Here is a 16,378-nt window from a genome sequence, read left to right as displayed (position 1 = left end):
ATAAGCAATCCCTATACCCTCTTGCATCAAAACACACCCAATACCGATTCCCGAGGCATCACAATACACTATGTAAGAACCAGAAGCTGATGGTAGAACTAGAACTGGAGTCGTGGTCAAAGCAATCTTGAGCTTGTGAAAGCTCTCCTCGCACTCATCCGACCACCTGAAAGGAGCACCCTTTTGGGTCAATTTTGTCAAGGACGGTCTGGGCCAACTCTGAACAACCTTTATCTTCTTCGGATCTACCTAAATACCCTCACTAGACGCCACATGCCCCAAGAACGCCACGGAACTGAGCCAAAACTCACACTTGGAGAACGTTGCATAAAGCTTCTCTTCCCTCAACCGCTATAACACAATCCTCAAATGCTGGGCATGCTCCTCCTGGCTTTGAGAGTACACCATGATGTCATCAATGAATACAATATTGAATGAGTCATGGCTGAAACACACTATTCATCAGATGCATGAACGTTGTTGGAGCGTTGGTCAGCCCAAAAGACATCACAAGGAACTCATAATGGCCATATCGGGTCCTGAAAGTTGTCTTAAGAATATCTGAGTCTTGAATCTTTAGCTGGTGATACCCTGACATCAAATCAATCTTGGAGAACACCATCGCTCCCTGAAGTTGGTCAACCAAATCATCAATACGTGGCAAATGATACTTGTTCTTGATTGTGACCTTGTTCAACTACATGTAATCATTGCACATTCTCATAGTACCATCCTTCTTCTTTACAAATAGAACTGGTGCACCCCAAGGTGACACGCTAGGGCGGATAAACCCCTTATCAAGGAGTTCCTGAAATTGTTCCTTCAATTCCTTCAACTCTGTCGGTGCCATACGATACAGTGGAATAGAAATGGGCTGAGTGCCCGACACCAAATCAATACCGAAGTCAATATCCCTGTCAGGCGGCATGCCCGACAGGTCTACAAGAAACACATTCGGAAAATATCGCACTACCGAAACAAAATCAATAGCAGGGTCTCTACACTAACATCCCTCACAAAGGCCAAATAAGATAGACAACCCTTCTCAACCATCCGATGAGCCTTCAAGTATGAAATCACTCTACCGGGAACATAGTCTATAGAGCCGCTCCACTCAACTCTCGGCAACCCCGGCATCGCCAAAGTCACGGTCTTAGCGTGACAATCTAGAACAACATGACATGGAGACAACCAATCCATACCCAAAATCACGTCATAATCGACCAAACTAAGCAACAAGAGATCTACTCTGGCCTCCAGACTCTCAATAGTCACCACACATGACCGATATACACGGTCCACAATAATAGTATCGCCCACTGGAGTGGATACATGAATAGATGAAACTAGAGACTCAAGGGGCATATCCAGATAATGAGCGAAAATACGAGGACTCATATGAATTAGTAGAACCATGGTCAAATAATATAGAGGCATCTCTATGGCAGACTGAGACAATACCTGTAATCACAGCATCCGTAGCAATGGCATCCGGTTTGGCAGGGAGGACATAGAAACGGGCCTTCCCCTTTTTCGCATCTACGGGGTCGCACATACGCACCCTTTCTCGCACCTGCACCCCCTGCCCTTCCTGGCCTTGCCCGCATATACGGTCTCCTCTTTGCTTCAGCGGGTCCGCACCTGCAGTCTCCCCACCGCACGTGCGAAACACCATAACACCAGAAAACTCAGCAATTACCTAAGTCCCAAATTTCAACTCGTTAAGCATCTCAAACACACCCGAAGCCCCCGGGACCTCAACCAAACATATCAACAAGTCTTATAACCCAATACGAACTTAGTCGAACCCTCACATCACTCCAAACAATATCAAAAATATGTATTACACCCGAATCCAAGCCTAATGAACTTCTAAATTTTCAAATTCCACAAACGACGTCGAAACCTATCAAACCACGTCCGATTGACCTCAAATTTTGCACACAAGTCATATTCAATATTACAAACCTACTCCAACTTCCGTAATCATAATCCGACCCCGATATCAAAAAGTCTACTTCCAGTCAAATTTACCAAAAATTCAACTTTCGTCAATTCAAGCCTAATTCTACTACGGACCTCCAAATCACGTTCCAGACGCGCTCATAAGTCCAAAATAGCCAAACGGGGCTATCAGAACCATCAAAATTCAAATCTGAGGCCGTTTACACATATACCGACATCCAGTCAACGTTTTTCAACTTAAGCTTCCAATTAAGAGACTAAGTGTCTCAATTTACTCCGACATCACTCCGGACTCGAACCAACCAACCCGATAAATCATATAAAAGTTGTAGAACATAATAGAAGCAGAAAATAGGGAAACGGGGCTACAACTCTTGAGACAACCGGTTGGGTCGTCATATAAATTTGGCCTGATAGTATAACGGAGGTTAAATGTAGATAATATATGAAAGTAAAAGGGTATATTTGACCTTTTCTCTTAATTGGACGGGCTGCCATGTGCCCAAAATGAACCATCCCTTTTTCCTGCTTTGTTTAGCCTCAGATGGTCAGTACCCCACATTCAATCCCAGGATCGTGAGTTTGAGAGCAATAGGGTATCAAAGGGGAGGAAGATTTTTTAAAAAAACTACCGAACGAATTGAAAAATATTAATATCACAACACTTGATACATTTGAATTACGTTATTACTGGTATATTGTTTCAGGGCACTATGGGCGCTAATAATATTGAATTACTAGTATATTTGCTCGCGCTTCGCGCGATTATAAAAAATATAAGAACATAATTAAATAGTAATGTTATAATTTTGGTAAACCAATGAAATTCTAATAAATCATGTTTATGTGATTTTACTATCTTTTCATACTTCTTTTAAATTTATATGATGAAATTCTTTATACAAACAAATCTTTCCATGCAGGATGATTTTAGACCTATATAAATAATTTTTGACGGAACTGATATTCCATGTTAAATCTGAAACAACTCACGACTTAAAATCATTTACAGCAATATATGTGACTTGAATTAGGGAAAAACAAAATTTTAAATGGAAAAATAATTATAAGGTAAAAGCCTGAGAATGTAAACCTAAGATGTCGCTTGCTTGCTTTCTTTCTCTAAGGAATCTTTCTTGATATTTTATTTCTTACTATTAATTGTTCACACCTATGTTTCATAAATTTGATAGTTTCAATTCCCTCAAATAAAAATTAATCAAAAACTTAAAAGAGATGGAAGCAAAAAAGAAATAGAAAAAGAGAAGAAAAAGAAAAAAAAAGAAAAGGAAAAGAATTAATCAAATGTATCTCTCCATTACTTGAGTACTTATTCATCCGACCCTTTTCTTTCTTCTTTCTCTAACCCTCACTTTTACATAATCAATTAATCTAAACTTATAGTCTAACGCTGCTACAAATATGTAATGAACTTCTTTTTCAATAACAAAGACATACTCTTCACGCAGTTTGTGTCATATTTTCCTGAAAATAGACAACAATAAACATCAGAAGAATAGGACCTCCATTTACAAATACACTTTATATATGGCTAATTTCCTATGATAGGTTATAAGTACCTTGTTTTATGTTTTGATGATCTAACAAACTTAATGTCAAGAACTAGATAAGGAACATGATACACATTCTTAAGCATGTGGAAATAACCAGACTTAAGCTTGAGAGGTTCGTTAGTCTTTCAGAAGATAAATAATCAACAAGGGGAACATATGGACATCAGTTCTCCTGGTGATCGTACCAGTCAACCCTCCAACAGCTGAAAAGTGGCTGGCTGCACACGCAACAGTACAACACAGTGCAACAATCAATTGCATTGGGAAGGATCTTATACCCAAGTTGCTTACATCATTTAAGTGATGTTATCAATGTTATATTAACATTAAACCAAAGATAAAACATCACTTGAACACCTGGAGAATTCACTCAAGCACTCCCACAGTGATTGATCATCCAGAAAACGATTCTCAAGTGCATCAAGAACAAAGAACAACACTGCTACAGACCAGTTCCCCATAACAAGTTATTATATGTCCTTAGTTGAGTTGTACCTTTGTCAAAGTTCTTACTTGAAATTTCTACTTAGCTTACTTAGAATCATTGTGTAGGAAACCCTTTTGTAAATCATAAACCTTTGCGTTTGTGTCTTAGCTAGAGTTAGTCGAGTTGTAAAGTCTTTGTAATAGAGGTATTACAAAGTGACTTGTAATAGGATTGTTACAAGTTAGTGAGGGATTAAGAAGTTAATTCCTAGGTTACAATAGGTTGTAATCTAAAAGTTTTCTCAGTAATGAAATTAAAATCCTACAAGAGTAGGTCGTGGTTTTTAATCCCGTGAGCTGAGAATTTTCCATGTAAAATTTTTCAGTGTCATTTACTTACTGTTGTGTGTGCGTAATCTATGGAAACTAATAGAGAACCTGGTTCTCTATATAGTTTGGTGGACCTTAGAATTCTATCAATTGGTATCATAGCAGGTTCTTTCTATCAGGCGAACACCTAGAAAGGATCCTCATGGTTGCTCCACCAAACTTTGAAGAAGGCTAATGTACCTACAGACCACCAAGGTTCAATGGCCAGTATTATGGATGGTGGAAGACCAGGATGCATGACTTCATCATGGCTGAGGATTTCGAGCTCTAGGATGTCATCTGTGATGGACCCTTCGTTCCCATAAAAACCAGTAGCGATCCTACTATAACCATCCCCAAAACAAGAAAAAAATTCAATGACGCCGACCGAAAATCCATAGAAAAGAATTTCCGTGCAAAGAAAATTCTCGTTTATGGTATTGGTCCTTATGAACACAACAGGATATCGGCATGCCAGTCAGCCAAAACAATCTGGAAAGCTCTCCAAACAACTCATGAAGGAACAACACATGTCAAGCAATCCAAGATCGACATACTCACAACTGAATACGAGCTCTTCAGGATGAATGATGGTGAATCCATCCAAGATATGCATACTCGCTTTACATCTATCATTAATGAGCCTCACTCTCTTAGAGAAATTCTTCCAAGAAACAAACTTGTTAGGAAAATACTTAGTGTACTGCCCAGTTCCTAGGAAAGCAAAGTGAATGCTATCACAGAGGCAAAGGACTTGCAGAAGCTGACCATTGATGAACTTGTTGGCAATTTGAAAACGTATGAAATGAAGAAAAAGAAGGACAATGAAAGAAGAGAACCCAAAAGAGAGAAGAATCTGGTCCTTAAGACATACAACAATGATTCAAGTGGTGAGGATGGTGATATGGCTTACTTGACAAGAAGATTTCAGAAAATGGTTCGCAAAAATGGAGGCATTCCAAAAAGGGGCAGTTATAGCAAGACAAAAAAATATGACTTATGTCATAAATGTGGCAAGCCAGGACACTTCATCAAGGACTGTCCCCTCTTAAAGCAAGATCAATTCAAGCACAACACAGACAAAGCAGCTAAGAGGAACTCGGTTCCTAATAAACATTTCAAGAGAAAGAATACCGATGACAATGTTTTGAAGCAAGCTCTTGATGCATGGGGAGACTCCTCCAGCGAATCTGAAGAAGATAATGATCATAGTGACAGTTCAATGATGGCAGTAAAAAATGAAGCAACTAAATATGACTCTATTTTGCCTTGATGGCTCAGTCTGATGATGATGGAGATGACGACGACGATAATGAGGTAAATTTTCTAGATGTTTAGAGAAATCTGAAATTTTATTCTCCTAAAAAAACTCATGTCTTTGGCAAATGTTTTAATAGATGCATACCACAGTCTTATAAATAATAAAAATTCTCTAATTGTGGAATTAAGAGAAGCAGAACAATCTAGAGATGATCTAGTAGTCGTTGTGGTAGATTTGAAAGAAACTATTGAGAGTTTGAAAGAAGAAAAAGATGCCCTAACTGAAAAAATTGCAAACGTAGAACATGAAAGAGATGATCTAGTAGTTGTTGTGGTTGATTTAAAAGAGATTATTGAGTGTACTAAGAAAGAGAAAGAAGTTTTAATTGAAAAAGTTGCTAACTTAGAACTTGAGAGAGATTATCTAGTAGTAGTGGTGGTTGATTTGAACGAAACCATTAAGAGTGTTGAAAAAGAAAAAGATGTCTTGACCAAAAGAGTTGCTAACACTGAGCTTGAAAGAGACGATCTCAGTTGTCTAAGAGCTTGAGAAAAAGATGTCTTGACCAAGAGAGTGGTGATCTCAAATGTTTAAGAGATATTGATGATGATGCTGAATTATGGCACAGAAGGATGGGGCATGAAAACTTTCCACTACTGAACAAGCTAGTCCAAAAGGACCTGGTTCGTGGTCTGCCCAAGTCAAGCTTCAAGGAACACAAGGTATTTGATGCGTGTGCAAAAAGAAAGCATGTCAGATCCTCATTCAAGCTCAAAAAGGAAGTTAGCACTTCATATGGATCTATGTGGACCTATGAGGGTGCCAAACATAGGAGGAAAAAGATATATCTTTGTGATAGTGGACGACTACTCCAGATTCACTTGGACCCTATTTCTCAGAACCAAGGATGAAACCTTCTAAGTATTTGTTGCATTTGTCAAGAAAATACAAGTGAAGATGGGAAGTAATGTAGCTTGCATCAGATCTGACCATGGGACAGAAATTGATAATGCCAAATTAGATGAATTCTGTGTCGAAAATGGCATTACTCATAATTTCTCAACTCCAAGAACACCACAACAAAATGTTGTTGTCGAGAGGAAGAACATGACTCTTGAAGATATGGCAAGGACAATTCTAATTGACAGTGGCATTGCAAAAACTTTCTGGGCAGAAGCAGTCAACACTGCATGTTACTTGATAAACATGTGCATGATCGGTCCTTTATAAACAAAACACCTTATGAGTTGCTGAATGGAAGAAAGCCCAAGCTGACGCATTTGAGGACATTCGACTGCAAATGTTTTCTTCTCAACAATGGCAAGGAAGCTCTTGGAAAATTTGATGCCAAAAGTGATGAAGGAATCTTTCTGGGATACTCGTCCCAAAGCAAGCTTACACAGTATACAACAAAAGAATTCAATGTGTTGAGGAGAGTATACATGTGATCTTTGATGAATCTCACCTCTCATGTGAGAAGGACATACATGATGATCAAGATTGAGAACCTTTATATGTTCCAGGTGAAGTCATTGACATGGAAAGTAGAAAGGCAGACATGATGAGTCATGTCAAGGAATCCAGTGAAGATGATGCAACTACATCTCCATCCATTGGAGAAGAACCTGGTCCCACAATCACAACAACTGAAGCTGCAAACAGAGTTGTCGATGCAGTACAAGGTACTCCACTTGTAGAAATAAGAAGCGGCCAAGAACCTCAGTCAGATATACCTGGGTTTTCTACCAATGAGGCTCAGGTACCAAATTGGAAGCACAAAATTTCACACCCTCTTGACAACATAATCATTCTTCTTGACTCAGGAATTCAAACCATGTCAAAAACTAGAAACTCACTTGCCTTCTCAGTTTTTCTTTCTCAAATAGAGCCCAAAGATATCAAAGAAGCATTGAAAGATGTAGATTGGATCACAGCCATGCAAGATGAGCTGCATCAATTTGAAAGGAACAAGGTATGGCACCTGGTTCCTCGACCTACAGATCGAACTATTATAGGAACCAGGTAGGTATTCAATAACAAATTCCATGAGTTTGGAAATACAACAAGAAACAAGGCAAGGCTTGTAGTTCAAGGCTACAACCAGGAAGAAGGGATTGACTATGATGAAACTTTTTCTCCAGTTGCTCGAATGGAAGCTATCAGAATTCTTATTGTCTTTGCATCTCATATGAAGTTCACATTGTTACAAATGGATGTCAAAAGTGCATTTTCGAATGGCTTCCTAAAAGAAGAATTTTATGTCAAGCAGCCACCTAGATTTGAGAATCACAAGCATCCTGAGCGCGCGTTCAAACTGGACGAGCATTGTATGGGCTAAAGCAGGCTCCCCGGGATTGGTATGAAAGATTGTCAAAGTTTCTTCTAAAAAATGGATTTACAAGAGGGAAAATTGACAACACTCTTTTTCAGAAGAAACGAGGGAGGAACCTATTCATTGTGAAAGTATATGTTGATGATATCATCGTTGTATCCACAGTCGACTCTCTATGTGAAGAATTTGCAAAACTCATGGGGAGTGAGTTTGAGATGAGCATGATGGGAGAATCAAGTTTATTCTTGGGACTTCAGATGAAGCAATCTCAAAAGGGAACACTGATAAGTCAGCAGAAGTACATCAAAGAGCTGCTAAAAAGATTCGACATAGAAACATCAAAAGTTATTGACACTCATATTGCCACAACCACTCATCTAGACATGGATGGACATGGCTCCCCTGTAAATCAGACCATGTATAGAGGTATTATAGGGTCGCTATTATATCTCACTACAAGCATACCAGACATTGTGTTCAGCGTGTGTCTCTATGCAAGGTTTCAGTCTAATCGAAAGGAATCTCATTTGAAGGCTACCAAAAGAATATTGAGATATCTCAAAGAAACACAAGACCTGGTTCTCTACTATCTCTCAGGAGACAACTTTGATCTTGTTGGGTATGTTGATGCTGATTATGCAAGATATCTGGTGGATTAGGAAAATCACGTCTCGAATGGCACATTTTCTGGGTTCCTGTCTAATCTTATGGGGTACAAGGAAGCAAAACTCAGTGGCACTCTCAACTGCAGAAGCGAAATATATAGCAGGTACTTCTTGATGTGCTCAATTGTTATGGATCAAACAGTAGTTGGAAGACTTTGGAGTGTTCTCTGACTGTGTGCCCCTCCTGTGCGACAATACAAGTGCACTCAACATGGCCAAATCCAGTCCAACATAAGAGAACCAAGCACATTGATGTGCGTCACCACTTCCTCAGAGACAATATTGAAAAAGGGCTCATCTGTATGAAATTCTGCAGCACAGAAGATCAGATTGCAGACATATTCACCAAAGCCTTGAGCAGAGAACATTTTGAAAGAAATCGCCCGACACTGGGGTTGATAAAACCCAACTAAGAACCTGGTCCCTCAATGATTGGCTACAAAAGAAATGTACAGGTAAAATTAGCTAAAAAGTATTTTCTGGCAAAGTCTAACTCATCTTATACCGTTATAGGTACACACGCATAATTATTACAGAGCAGTTGATGCAGTGCATGCTGGTAAAAAGGGTAAACCTTACACTTGCAAGATCCGCCCGGAAACCTGGTTCTCCTAACACAGGTTAGTAGTTTCTCTGTTCTCTCATGCACAATTTTGAACAGATAAAACAGTGCCACATCATCAGTGTGTCAGTTTCTTTTCTTTGTGTCTTTTGAACCCAAAGGTCTCTCCCATTGGTAAGCGACCCGTTTCCTAAAATTGTCGCATTTTCTTAACCGGTCCCTCATCCATCTTAAATACATCCATCACTGTCACAACTCCTCACATCAAACTTCAAAAAAAAAAATTCTTCTTTCTCTCTTCAAACTCCCAATACCTCCTCTTAAACTCATCACTTCTCACCATAACTGAAAATCAAGAAGCCTCAGGTGTTTCAAGTAACACCCCCATTGAGTCTCTACCAGTTAAAACACCGATGTTAGACTCCTCACTCAACTCCACAACTAACTAAAACCCTAGGACAGAGTCACCACTACACTCAGTCTCCTCTCTTACCCAATCGAGTTCTGTTTCTCATCAGAGCCGCAAAACCTCGACTCCTAAAAGGTTTGTGGCTACGAGCTCTCATCCCGCCTCACCGGAAAAACTGGGTGAAAAGGGTACAGTTGATGAAGAGGAAAATCAGGAGATCTCCAGTCTTCCTATGGAAGAAGGCTCAAATGTAGACCAAACTGCTGGTCCTAAGAATGCTGAATCAACAAAGACAGTTCCTATTCTTGAGTCCACAGGTAACACTCCTCCTTCTCCTGCATTTTTCATGGAGTTACAAGAGAAAAAAACAATGGAAAATATGCCATCTATAGTGGCTGAAGGGGTTATTATCGAAGGAGGTGAGGATGGGTCTGAGCCTTACGGGGAAGAGCCTAAGACCTTGGTAGAAGGTAGAGAGCTTGTGCCTGTTGAACAATCAACATAGGACAATACTACTGGGTACCTAATGAAGGACCTGATCCCTCCTCGGAGGATCCAACTCAGGGGTCCTCTCAAGAGCCCCAGGTCAGTATTGACCCTACTCTCTCTCCTTATGTTTATGCTGAGCCTCTGTATGTGGTGGTGCCTGAGATGAGATCTGTATCTGGTGAAGAGAATGGGGATAATGAATAGGATTTCGATGATATAGCTATTGCTAGCTTTATCCGGCTAGGCTTAGACCGGTTTCTACTTTAGAGCCAACTCCTAAGCGACCCACTACAAGATTGCAAAAGAAGGAGGCTCTTGAGTCCGCTCTTAAGAAAAGTCAAGTCAATCAAAGGAGGAGGAAATTGGTGAAGGATGGGAAGGTTGTACATGAAAATGTAGTGCATGTTGTCACTATGGATGATGAAGTGGACGAGGAACCTGGTTCCTTGACTCACAAGCGCTCACAGAAGCACTCTTTCTCCAAGTCTAAAAAGAAATTTTCTATGAGTATTGAGAGTCCAAACAAGAGTGATGATGTTATCTCTAGTGACAATTTGGTGGAAGAATCTTGCGACAAGATAGTAGAAGAAGGTGGTGAAACATCTGGTAATAAGGTGATGGAAGATTCTGGTGAAAATGTGTCTGAGAAAATAGTGTCTGCAAAGTCCGTTGAGAAGGGAAAAACTGCTCGCAAGCATGTGAAAAGGAAAGTTGATGTCGAAGAGGAACCCGGTTCCTCCAAGAAAGCCAAAGTTGATGAATCCCAGAGTGCTGGGAAAGAAAAATTGAGGAATCGGAAGGTACAATGGGGCCGCACATTTGCCCCTGACATTTTGGAGCTGGCCGGAGTGCGGCAATTGGTTGAAATCTGTGAATTCCAGCAATGGACATACTTGTTTACAAATGATGCTCCAAAAGTTGTGAGGATGAAGTACAAAGCTTTTATGCCGACTTCTTCAAAGTTGAGGATGATCACATCTGCGTACTGGTGAATGGGGTTGACATTGTGATGGACTCTACTTTGTTGGGGTCGATTTTGGGTGTGCCTGCTGAAGGGTTGTCATCAATCCAAGGATCATGCTCTTCCAATTTTAGAAATGCTATTGTTAAGGACAAGGCAATCCAGCAGGGTGAACGTGTGCACAAGAAGGCTCTCCTTCCAATGTACCAATTGATGTTTGAGATGGTGAATAAAGTGGTGCTTCCCCGAGCTGAGAGAAGATCCATTACCTCTAGAGCCAACATGGTTCTCATGGAAGCGCTGGATGGCTTCACTACCATTAACCTGCATGGGATTATGATTGAACACATGCAAAAAATGGCAGAGTTCAAAGATGGTAACCATGGGCTGCCTTATGGGTTCCTTCTCACCAAGGTTTTTGAGTTCTTCAAGGTCCCTCTGGGATAAGCTAAAGTGGGAACTAGGAAGCAAACTTTCTCCAAGACCACTCTCGAAGAATATGAGTGCATTTGATAAAGTTGGAGGAGTTGGAAGCACTTCTACCATTTCTCAATTGATCAACGCTTAGAACAGTGCTACAGAGGAGATCAGGAAGTTAAAAGCAAGAAATGCTATTCTTGAGGGTCAGCTCAGTCAGCTTTAGGAGGCACATGGTTACAGTAGTTCTCAAAGCTCAAAGGCTGCCCGTTTGACTAAGGAGAATGTTGAGCTCAAGAAACAAGTGGAGGACCTGAAACAAAGACTTCTCAATGAGCAAATATCGGCGAATGCTTGAATTGTTCTAGTCCTCAAAACCCTTGCCCCTCCTCTAAGCCCTCTTCCTCTAGTTCTCCCTAAATAGTGTCCCTTCCAGTGTCAAGTTTTAAGTGTCCGATTTTTATGACTTTTCTAATGATCTTTTATCGTTGGTACTTGTTTTTTTTTGTTTTGAATTGTGGATGGTTGCTGGCAACATTGAAACTGCTCCTGTCGTAAAATCCAAATTGTTTAAAGAAAGTTTTTCCCTTTTTGTTGTGTATACATTACTCTTATGTCCCTGTCTTCTATTATATTTGTGTGCACACATGTGGCATGAGTTAACCACACTGAACTTATTTTTGCTTTTACTTGTTTTTCTTCTTTTTATGATGCCGAAAGGGGGAAGAATATGCATAATTGAATAAATGATGTGCATTGATTGAGGAGGAACACAAATTTAGGGGGAATTCAAGGTTAGGCATTGCCATTTCTGGTTCATTATGGTTCTTCGTTGGCATTTCAATTATAAGGAACATGATACACATTCTCAAGTATGCGGAAATAACCAGACTTAAGCTTGAGAGGTTCATCAGTCTTTCAGAAGCTAAAGAATCAACAAGGGGAACAAATGGACATCAGTTCCCCTGGTGATCGTACCAGTCAACTCCAACAGCTGAAAAGTGGCTGCCTGCACACGCAACAGTACAACACAGTGCAACAGTCAACTGCATTGGGAAGGATCTTGTACCCAAGTTGCTTACATCATTCAAGTGATGCCATCAATGTTATATTAACATTAAACCAAAGACAAAACATCACTTGAACACTTAGAGAATTCACTCGAGCACTCCCACAAGAATCAATAAGGGGAACAGATGGACATCAGTTCCCTTGGTGATCATACCAGTCAACCCTCCAACAGCTAAAAAGTGGTTGCATGCATACGCAACAATACAACACAATGCAGCAATCAACTGCATTGGGAAAGATCTTGCACCCAAGTTGCTTACATCATTCAAGTGATGTCATCAATGTTATATTAATATTAAACCAAAGACAAAACATCACTTGAACACTTTGAGAATTCACTCAAGCACTCCCACAGTGATTGATCATCCAGAAAATGATTCTCAAGTGCATCAAGAACAAAGAACAACACTGCTACAGACCAGTTCCCCATATCAAGTTATTATATGTCCTTAGTTGAGTTGTACCTTTGTCAAAGTTCTTACTTGAAATTCCTACTTAGCTTACTTAGAATCATTGTGTAGGAAACCCTTTTGTAAATCATAAACCTTTGCGTTTGTGTCTTAGCTAGAGTTAGTCGAGTTGTAAAGTCTTTGTAGTAGAGGTAATACAAAGTGGCTTGTAATAGGATTGTTACAAGTTAGTGAGCGATTAAGAAGTTAATTCCTAGGTTACAATAGGTTGTAATCTAAAAGTTTGTTCAGTAGTGAAGTTGAAATCCTATATGGGTAGGTCGTGGTTTTTAATCCCGTGAACTGGTAATTTTCCACGTAAAAACTTTCAGTGTCATTTACTTACTGTTGTGTGTGCGTAATCTGTGAAAACTAATAGAGAACATGGTTCTCTATATAGTTTGGTGGACCCTCGAATTCTATCACCCCACTACATTTCGTGTCATATAGGCATCAATTAGACAACAAAAAAAATGAATTATTGAACAATGTTTTACTACGTAGCAATACATATTTAAACCGAAAAGCAGCTATATGAAAAATAATAGGAAGAGAGGAAGGTAGAGGAGCAACATAAGATTAACTACAAAATGCAAGTTTCTATCTGGATTTATATAAACAACGACTATAAATAAGTCCTAACCTGCAAACCGTGAACATTAAGTTGTTTACCATTTGAACTAACTGAGTGCTAAATAAATCGAATCTGCAAACACATGGCAACATACTTTAATTTGTAAAAGTACTTTTGATAACCTTAGTTTATTTAAGACACATAGTTAGAATGAAATGGACTTGCATACAGTGAAAATATTATATACCGGATTAAATAGTTGTTCTTTCTACTCCATATATAGCCCTTGACATAAGATAACCAAACAATTGTAATCGTAATAAGTTATTGCAAGAGTAAGTCACAATATTCGCTTTGTAAAGTTCCTTACTCCACAATATCATATGTAATGATCGGGTTTGCGTTGTCTTTAGATGTTGATAACAACTTTGGCAAATTATTTGAGAGAAGGATATCCAATTTGCACTCATAATAGTCTGAAAATCTTCACTTCAACCTTGAAAATAACATATTGTATGTGGAATAAATTTTTCTGAGGATGATGACCTAATGACGAGTCCAGAAAAGTACATTATAAACTATTTATCTACAATAATGTAATTCACAAGTCATAAATGCAATAATATATATAATATTTTTACATACGCAAATATATTGAAAGTCAATCTTTGCATTATTGATAGTTGTACTTGTTTATTTTTCAAATATTCAATCCACATTTGTGAGATATTTCGATACATCAAATATATGGAGACTTCAAGTTCTTTAGTTGCACTTGTTACATTGACAAATGCAATGCAGCATGCATAAAAATTTACCTTTGATAATTGCATGATATATTTCGCTGCAAGCAGAGCATAAAAGTGTAGAAAAAGAAATGCTAATAGAGGAGGAAGTTGAACTACAATCCAATATCATTTTCTGAGGCTACGATAAAAAGTTAAGGCAATTTAAACTTCATATCAGTAAACTATATATAAAAAATATTTATACATATTATTATGGAATGCGTGATTTTTAGACAAAGAGAAGTAACAGAAAGTTGAACAACTATGCAGTACCAAAATATAAGGCTACAATAAAAATCTAGTACAGTCTAAACACCATAATACTAAACTATATGTAAACAATATTTATAGATATCATTATTGAAGGCGTGACCTCTCTTTTCCCCCTTAGTTAGTCTAAAGATATCAGGATTCATCCAGTTGTTATCCACTATAAGCGCGAAAAAATAACATTTATAGATATTACTGTAGAAGGAGTGAGTTTTGTAGGAAGAGAAATAAGAAGATCGAGTAGGAGGCATGACTTAGGATTAAAAAGAGGCATGTCTTTTGAATATAGGAAAAGAGCAAGATATAAGAAAATTGCAGAATAGATTTTCTGGTTTTACAATATTGCTCTGGAAAAAATATGTTTCTGATCATTTTGCTTTTGTCGCTTTGTTAAATGCATATTTCGGACTTCAATCAGAACGCAAAGGAAATGTGCAGGCCAAATATAGTAATATTAATGTAGGAATAATCTATATATATAATCAACATTTAAAGACATTGTTGTCGAACTTTGCTTCCAAGTAAAAAGCAGTAATGAGGTAAATAATTATAGTATTTCATAATATTTAAACATTAGTTATATTGTGTTAAAATCATATAGTAGTGAATAATATTTGTTTTTTTACAAAGTTTAATGTGTTTTAGAATCTTAACATAATGTTTACATCCTTAGTTATTGATTTTGGAAGAAAATTAGAGTATTCCAGAATATTCACACCAATGGTTATGAATTGTGCAAAAAGTATAGTAGTGAAGAAGTTTTGGACGTACCTCAATCTCTTCACGGTATTTTGGCACCCCAATCTTTGGTTTTCCATACCTATACAGTAAGATTAGGATGTAAACAATTTTAGAAGAATAAGAAAATGGCATAAATGGTAAAGATTAGCTTTGAAAGGATTACAAACAGTGGGTGAAAGTATATTTTGTTTTCTAGACTTCATTGGCATTTGGTGAGGAAAACCGTGGCGAGGGAAAAACCTAGAGGTTAGTAGTGAATAAACCAGAGTTTCCTTTCCCCTAAAAAAATAAATAGAACAAAGAAGTTAGAGAGAGTTTCGTTTGAAGAATTTTAACAAAGGTCAAGGTAGCGAGAAGTTGCTGAAGGAAATTAAAAATAGAGATGAAAGATTACAGATGAATCGATAGAGTATGAAAAGTGAGATAAGTAGGGGAACAGTGAGTAACAAATCCCTGTGGGGAGAAAACTATGGTTGTGGCATGTGGGAAGAGGCGGTTGTGTATGTGAAGCGGTAAGGATGTACCGTGAGGAGTCTTTTGTTGTTGAGCGGTTAATCTTTAGGTTTTAAAGCGATGAATTTTCTGATTTTAAAAGTGAAAAAATACTGAGGCAGAAAAAATATATTTTCCGCCCAATGAGAGTGCCACGTAACCCGGTCATAGGCCCTCTATTATATATTTATATAGATATAGATTTTTACAAAAACTGAGATATCTATCTCTTTGAGACTATCAAATATTACGTGTCATGAGATGTAATCCCAAACATACACCGTACATCTTAGTACCTTAAACTGATAAACATCTTTTCAAAGAATTCTCTTCTTTAAAACCTATCAAACATGATTCTGTTATGAATATATTATATTATGGATGTTCATTTAGTATTTCGTTGTAAATAAGCTTCCTGAAAAAGTTTATCCATATGAGACTTCGCCATAAATATATTTATCTATTTAGTACTCTATTGAAAATAAACCTCCTGAAGAAGCTTATCCTTTCGGTACTCCGCTATGGATAATTATTACCCATGATAGGAGATTATCTATATCTGG

The 16,378-nt window shown here is 38.2% G+C and overlaps 1 long non-coding RNA gene across 2 annotated transcripts; it reads right to left on the bottom strand.

The window, feature by feature from the left end:
• Window positions 1-3,249: 3,249 nt before the first annotated feature.
• LOC138900574 (uncharacterized) lies at window positions 3,250-15,891 on the bottom strand. Of its 2 annotated transcripts, XR_011411683.1 has the most exons (4): window positions 15,718-15,890; window positions 15,354-15,602; window positions 13,594-13,656; window positions 3,250-3,450 (listed from the first exon to the last, which is right to left on the bottom strand). It is a non-coding gene; the product is annotated as an uncharacterized lncRNA (long non-coding RNA). The 2 variants fall into 2 exon arrangements; XR_011411682.1 differs by having other exon boundaries at window positions 15,354-15,891.
• Window positions 15,892-16,378: the final 487 nt, after the last annotated feature.

Source organism: Nicotiana tomentosiformis, chromosome 10 (assembly GCF_000390325.3).
Source record: "Nicotiana tomentosiformis chromosome 10, ASM39032v3, whole genome shotgun sequence".
NCBI classification, from domain to species: domain Eukaryota; kingdom Viridiplantae; phylum Streptophyta; class Magnoliopsida; order Solanales; family Solanaceae; genus Nicotiana; species Nicotiana tomentosiformis.
The sequence above is the reverse complement of the archived record's forward strand: the minus strand, read 5'-3'. Positions and strand labels throughout refer to the sequence as shown.